Source organism: Ranitomeya imitator, chromosome 4 (assembly GCF_032444005.1).
Source record: "Ranitomeya imitator isolate aRanImi1 chromosome 4, aRanImi1.pri, whole genome shotgun sequence".
Taxonomy (NCBI): domain Eukaryota; kingdom Metazoa; phylum Chordata; class Amphibia; order Anura; family Dendrobatidae; genus Ranitomeya; species Ranitomeya imitator.
The window spans coordinates 44237040-44245041 of record NC_091285.1 but is presented as its reverse complement, the minus strand read 5'-3'; positions in this window follow the sequence as shown (position 1 = coordinate 44245041).

Here is an 8002-nt window from a genome sequence, read left to right as displayed (position 1 = left end):
GAAGACAAGCTGGGCAGGTGACCACTTGCTGATCGGTGGGTGTCGGAGAGCTGGGACCTTCAGAACAGAAAATTGTTATCCCTGTTACAAAATGAAGTGGTGGATTGGACGCCCAACAGCTGCTCCACCAAATCTCTATGGGGCCACCAAAAAACAGCCGAGCACAACACTCGGCAGTTCCATGGGGATGAATGGAGAGGTGCACTGCTGGTTGATAAAACTTCTGCCGAATGGGTTAACAAGCGATGGTTTTACAGATCCAAATAAGTTCCTGGTATCAGAAAAATAAAAGGAATTGAGAATCATCAAGAGTTTCTGGACGGCACGGGGTTAAACAATAAAATGCCATAACATCCATAAAACTCAATTGCATTGGGTTACAAAACAGAGGAAGATGTTACCATGGAAACTTGGTATTTATCTACCTAATTAAGGGGGAAAAGCATCTCGCAGATTGGATGGCAGAATGGTTTTGTTAGCCTGTATTTAACTGGCAGGTTGAGTGTCAAAATCAAATATGATTTCTGCTAATCACCTTCAGGTTATTAAAGACAGAGACTCGGGAGAGGAGGCGGCAAGGACGGATGACAATAAATATACAGACAATGAGCGAGGGATAACAGAGAATCACCGAGCGAACAGAGGAGGATGGGGGAAGACAGCCGGGAACAAACGCTGAGACGTTTTGATAAATCCATGTACAATGCTCGCAGCATATGGCATGAGTGATAGTCGGAGAAGATCGGTGCACGTCATGTGATCGCGGACTGACAGCTTCTACCGTGCGATCACATGATGTCAGATCAGCAGACTCGCGAGCCGCGTAATTATCCCGACAGCCTTCATTTTACATATGACATTGAGCCTCTGTTAATACTAAATGAAAGCTGTCGTCAGACCCGGAGACAAAAAAAAGACTTTATAACTCCAGCTGACAAATGTGAGAAAACAATATAATGAATCAATGCAGTAAAGTCTGGGAACTGATAATATTATAATTTACAGTGTGCACTATAGTGGCCGATTGTAAAGAAATATGAATTACAGATAGTCCCATTTATTTTACCGAACAGGTCACTTAAAGGGGTTCTCAGGGACAGTTTTTTTTCTTACTTAAATGCATGTATCTGGGGCTAAAAATCATTTTCGTAATTGGGTTTTATTAAAAATTTCGCACCGTTTGCCTTCTATATAGCCGGCTGCAGAATGAGTTATCTGAGAAGCTATCAGTGAGCTCATTCTGATGATCTAATTGGAGAGTTTGTTACTCATCTTTTTTTGGCTACATTCACATTCTCGGAGGGACTGAGATACATTGACTGGCCATGAGTATCCTGACCCAAGCTTGAAGCTGAAAAGTTCAGGATAGGAGACCCGCGGACAGTCCGTGCGCTGTGGTCCGTACTCGGATGTGTGAATGTAGCCTTTTTTTGAGCTGCTGTCAGATGATTTATGACCACAGACCACATCAAAGCTGAGTGTGCAGGGAAGCAGAGTGACTGTTAAAGGAAAATGGTGCAAATGTTTTTATGAAACCCATTTAAAGGGAACCTGTCACCCCGTTTTTTGAGATTGAGCTATAAATACTGTTAAATAGGGCCTGCGCTGTGTGTTCCTATAGTGTATGTAGTGTACCCCGATTCCCCATGTATGCTGAGAAATAACTTACCAAAGTCGCCGTTTTCGCCTGTCAATCAGGCTGGTCAGGTCGGGAGGGCGTGGTGACATCGCTGGTTCTTCCTCAGCTTTACGTTGGTGGCGTAGTGGCGTAGTGGTGAAGACACAGCGCGCGATCTGCGCTGTCATCCCTTTCGTCGGTGGGGGCGGCCATCTTCCTGGGGCCGCGCGTGCGCAGATCGAGTGCTCTGCTGCACGGGGCTTCAGGAAAATGGCCGCGGGATGCCGCGCGTGCGCATTAGAGATCGCGGCGGCCATTTTCCCAAAGCCGAGATGCAAACTCGGCTTTGGGAAAATGGCCGCCGCGATCTCTAATGCGCACGCGCGGCATCCCGCGGCCATTTTCCTGAAGCCCCGTGCAGCAGAGCACTCGATCTGCGCACGCGCGGCCCCAGGAAGATGGCCGCCCCCACCGACGAAAGGGATGACAGCGCAGATCGCGCGCTGTGTCTTCACCACTACGCCACTACGCCACCAACGTAAAGCTGAGGAAGAACCAGCGATGTCACCACGCCCTCCCGACCTGACCAGCCTGATTGACAGGCGAAAACGGCGACTTTGGTAAGTTATTTCTCAGCATACATGGGGAATCGGGGTACACTACATACACTATAGGAACACACAGCGCAGGCCCTATTTAACAGTATTTATAGCTCAATCTCAAAAAACGGGGTGACAGGTTCCCTTTAAGTGAAAAAAAATGGTGGATAACAACTTTAAAGTGTTTGCATTCTCTGGTGTCGGGAGCGGGCAGTTGTGTGACTGCAAGTATGTTATATGCACACTATAGGTCACATTCCGACTAGACGTGTCCGGTGTTGCTCAATTCACTTGTATCATGTTAGGTTGCGCACGTCTAGTTGGCAAGTGACCGCACGTATGCGAATCACATACATGGAGCAACACGCCAGCTCACTTCCAGCAGCAGCTGGATCCTGACAGTGCGCACACTGTGAGGATTCACACTTCTACAGTCACATAGAATGACTGCAGATTTGAACTTTAAGGCTAGACAACCCCTTTTATGACAATGAATACTTTAAAAATATTTTTTTTACCTAGTGTAAATGCTGTACAGTGACATATGAATGCTGACCTCCTCCTCTCTCCCCATAGTAATTAACTGAGACAAAGAAGATATGTACCTCTAAAATCTTGGGCATACCCTGGGCCCTGGCATCTTCAAGCCTCAGCTCTGCACTATGTCTGTTTTGGGCGTATGTTATATGGAACATATAAAAGAAAGAAATGGGTCAGGTCTTCTTTAAAGTGGATCCGTCACCAGATTTCACAATACAAACAATACATAACCTTGTTATATAGAACTATCAGACCTGATGAGGCTGATGCACTTACTTTGAAAACCCATGTAAGAATGGCTGTATAACTCACAATAAAAATAGCATTTTATTTAGCAGCTCTCTCTGGATTCATAAAATACTCATTTTAGTCTGAAGATGATTCAGCCATTGTGGCCTGGAATTTTAGTAAGTACATCAGCCTCGTCAAGACTAAAGAGGTCTATTTAAAGGGAACCTGTCACCCCCAAAATCGAAGGTGACCAAAGCCCACCGGCATCAGGGGCTTATTGTCACGGGGAGCCTAGGGAGGCTAAGGCTGGTTACCAGGGCCACTGCAATATCTCTCAGACTAGGGGGAACCCTGTCTGTCCCTCTCCCAGAATTTACACTGATGGTGTGCTTGTCTGGGCCACCAGGCCTGGCCCTGACTCCTGTTTCAGCCCTATGCTGAAACCATGGGCCTGACCCAGCTTCCAACCCGAGTATCAGCTAGATTAACCCCAGGCAACCTGGATCAAGTCTAGCCGGCGCCACTGAGCGTATAGTGGACGTATGTGGAATTACCGCTGTCTGTCGGACGCCCTGGTTTGAATAGCGTCCGACATGACACATCTATAGCATTCTGTAATGCTGTAGATAAGCCCCCGATGTATCCTGAAAGATGAGAAAAAACAGGTTATATTATACTCACCCAGGGACGGTCCCATTTTTGTTCTGGTCTGATGGGCGTCGCGGTCCGGTCCGGGGGCCTCCCATCTTCTTAGATGACGTCTTCTTCTTGCCTTCACGCTGCAGCTCCGGCGCAGGCGTACTTTGTCTGTCCTCAGACAAAGTACTGCAGTGCGCAGGCGCCAGGAAAGGTCAGAGAGGCCCAGCACCTGCGCACAACAGGACAGACAAAGTACGCCTGTGCCGGAACCGCAGCATGAAGACAAGAAGAGGACGTCATCGTAAGAAGATGGGAGGCGCCGGACCCGGACCATGATGCCCATCAGATCGGACCGCCCCTGGGTGAGTATAATCTAACCTCTTTTTCTCCTCTTTCAGGATACATCGGGGGCTTATTAACAGCATTACAGAATACATTACAGAATGCTGTAGATAAGCCCCTGATGCCGGTGGCCGCAGCTCACCTTCGATTTTGGGGGTGACAGGTTCCATTTGATATTGTAATGTATAGACTGTTTGGTGAAATCTGGTGACAGATCCACTTTAAGTAAACTTGAAGCTTGCAAGAAATATATAGAGAATAAATATACAACTTTGGAAATGACAGCACAGAGGGGGTGCGAGGGCCCTAACAGCAATCAACCGTATGCTTATTTGCAATGTATGAGACGGGCACCAATTGTTGTATAAAATAGATCATGTTCGGTATTTTATTTTTCTCACTCATATCTGAGAATGACGGCATGCTGGGCTCATGTCCTCAGTGTTTGCTTATATCCGACACTGTCTGTCATTAATCTTCCCGAGTGTTAATAGAACTCAGGCTGAGACCTGCTGAGCCCCCCACCTGGGCATCTCTTAACTCTTCTGTTATTCAAACCTGCTCCAAATCCACTTGCTATAATTATTATGGGTGACTTGGCAAGAATTCAGTGCATGTCCCTGTTGTAGGTCTTAGGCTATGTTCACACGCTGCGGATTTTGCGGGCGGATCCGCAGTGTTTCCGCAGCTGTGGGTCCGCAGCGGTTTCCCATGCGTTTACAGTACAATGTAAACCTATGGGAAACGCAATCCGCAGTGCCCATGCTGCGGAAAAAAACGCAGGGATTTACATTCCACAGCATGTCAATTCTTTGTGCGGAATCCGCAGCGGTTTTACACCTGCTCCAATAGAAAACCGCAGGTGTAAAACCGCAGCTAAATCAGCACAAAAAACTTGCCAAATCCGCGGTAATTCCGCAGGATATCCGCAGGTAAAACGCAGTGCCTTTTACCTGCGGTTTTCACAAATCCGCTGCGGAAAAATTCGCAGACCTCAAGAATACGTGTGCACATACCCTTATATTGCATCCTATGCTTGTTGTGCATGAGTCTTATGGGCTCACCTGGTGAAGTGGATTTTCTAGGAGAGCAAGTGGAACTGGAAGCACTGGATACAGCTGAGCCAGATGTGTGGATTGTACAGAAACAGTCGAGATGTATGTGCAAACTGGCATCTTGCAGCAGGAGAGCAGTTATATACATAGGAACAACTGAAATGTACAGACATGAAGAGCAGAGGACTAAGCGTGGGCTGTACTAGGTTAGCCGAGACTGGATTGTTCCCCAGAAACTTCGCATAGCTGAGATGAAGATGTGGACAGCATCATGACAGTAGAAACAGATTAAGGCTGTGTTCACATGTTTATGCAAATTAAAAACTGCTTTTCACTGAACCAAAAAAAGCGATGTGATTTCAGAAATCTCATGAACACAATTATTTTTCTTTTCCTGACTGAATTGGAAAAGTGCTGCGTTTTTTAAATTCTGCAGCATGTCACTTTTTTCAGCGTTTTGTGGCATTTTTCACCTATAGAAAGTGCAAAAACGCTATATAAATGCAACTAACCATTTTTGGTGAATAAAACTAACTTTAATAAACATGTACTGTAGACAAATCACACAAGTTGTATGGGGCTTTTTGAACGCAGCAAAAATGCAATATGTAAACAAAGCCTAATAATAAGGTACCTTGATAGCAGAGACGAAGGTGTGAACAACACCAAGATTAGTTGAGAGGAACCAACTCCAGGCATCTTGTCAGAAAAGACAAGATAATTATAATTTAGCATAGTTTTAGCATTTATAGTTGTGCACTCAATGCAACACAATCATGTTAGTAGCCCTATTAACAATTTTTTTTATTTTTATTTTTTAATCTTGAGTGATGTCTGATGTGAGTGGGTTTTGCTTTAGCACTCTTTAGAGTTAATTATCCAGTGCTTGTTTCCCCTTGTTCGCTCATGATGAGGAGCGTTCATTCTTTTAAATTGGATTAATAATAATAAATAATAATATAATTTATATATAATAAATAATTATAATATTTTAAATAATAAATAATAATAATCCTCCTGAATTTTAATGGAGCTGGAACGAAACCCATTTTTTCTTCATTAATTATCCAGCACCTTGATAGCAAAGGCGAGGTGTGAACAACACCAAGAAGTTGGTTACCTGGCATTTTGATTTAGCAGAGTTGTAGGTGTAGATAACAAGCTGGACTGAGGTTGTTAGTAAATGTTGGTAACCAGGCTCGGACTGGCCCATAGGAGAACAGGAGAATCCTCCGGTGGGCCTCTGTGCAGGAGTGGACCACCACCCTCCTATATGAGAAGTACTTGGCACAATATACTTGATTCGCTATGCACAGATAAAGGCAGCATTTTTTTTTTCATTCAACAATCAACCCCTTATATTGTTATATAAATTTGTGAATGAGGATAGATAAGACAAGTGATGTGAAGCAGAATTATCATTATGTGAGATAACCATAAATATTGGAACAGTTCATAGATAAGGAAGTCTTAATGTTTTATGGTCCTCTGAATGGGTCTGGTTCTATGTTGTGATGACCCCAGAAGGTCTGATCTATGTCTATCCCTCTCACATAATGATAATTCTGCTTCACGTCACTTGTCTTATCTATTGCCTTCTTTCTGTGCTATGTTGTATATCAGTATGTGATTTTTCAGAATTTGCTTTAGTCTATGCCTGAAGGGACCTGCGTAGTCTCGAAAGCTTGCAATGTGTTACCATCCTTTAGTTAGCCATTAACAGGTATCAACGACTGAGGAATCTCACGTCTAAATAATTTTCTATCTACTGGCTAACACGGTACCAAGATATATATCTGTCCTGTATCTGAATGAGGATAAAGTCACATTTATATGTAGCTGGAAAGTGGGGCCGTGGAGTTGATGTTACTGGTGGGCCCTTGGCACCCCTGTCCGACACTGCTGGTAACTGACTAGAAAACAGGAGTAGATAAGGAGATAATTAGGCACCTGACTGGGACTGAGCCAAGTGTAAGGTTAAGTTAAACCTCTTAAAATAAAGTAATATACTAACTCAATACTCAGGCAGCAGGTAGCTACCCGAGCCAGCATTAAAAGTTCTTGGATGATGACTTAAAACGAGTATGCTGAGTTACCACATTTACCCAATGTGCACAGAAAGACAGCCGTAGGTGAAATAAAGAAAAAAGGCCCTGGAATTGGGATGATTAAAGAACAATAAGACCTTCAAAATATAATACATATGGTCCAAAAATCAGGAACAGTATTTCAAGTGTATTGAGAATTATCTGTTGGGTAATCCAGGAAAAAAAACTGATGGAACTGTTGGTTGAAGGACGAATCAGAGGCTCAAACCACACATGGCTCTTGAGTCACATGGATGTATCTCCCCAGCTCGTGTCAGCTATTGTTGTTTGGCCCTAGTGGCCCCAGGTTAGCTAAGAGGGTAGGATATAAGACTTATAATATTTTTAATATACTTTTTCACTTGTCATAACAAGTGTCTCTTAATATCAGAGAACTGCAACGAAAAAATACAGGGCTAAGGTAGAAATCTGAAAATGCTTGCCCTGTCTGAGTGAAAGCTTTAAAGTGGTTTTCCAGATTCAGAATATCTCTGTTCCCCAACTGCAGTTGGGTTTTACAAAGTAAATCTTTCGAACTCTCTGAAAGGCTAATGGAATAAGGGGAGAACTCCCAGACCCCTAGAAGAGTTGGCATATTTACCAGGCTTGACCCAAACCTCCTGAAGCCTCATGGAAGCATGTTTAAGGAGGTTTCAAGAGCACCTTAATGGATCTTTGAGGGCCATGGCTAAAGTGTGATGGAATGTGGTAAAGGTCTAACCGAGAAAAGTTCTGTGGCTACACAAAAAAAAATTAAAACCCCAATAACAGCCATAAAGAGCTAGGAAGTATGTGAATAAACTGGGCGAAACGGCCTGTGAAAGAGGTATGCAAATTAGCTCTCCTCTAAAAGGAAGAAAGCTGGTTCTCCAGTGCCACCTATTGGAGGTA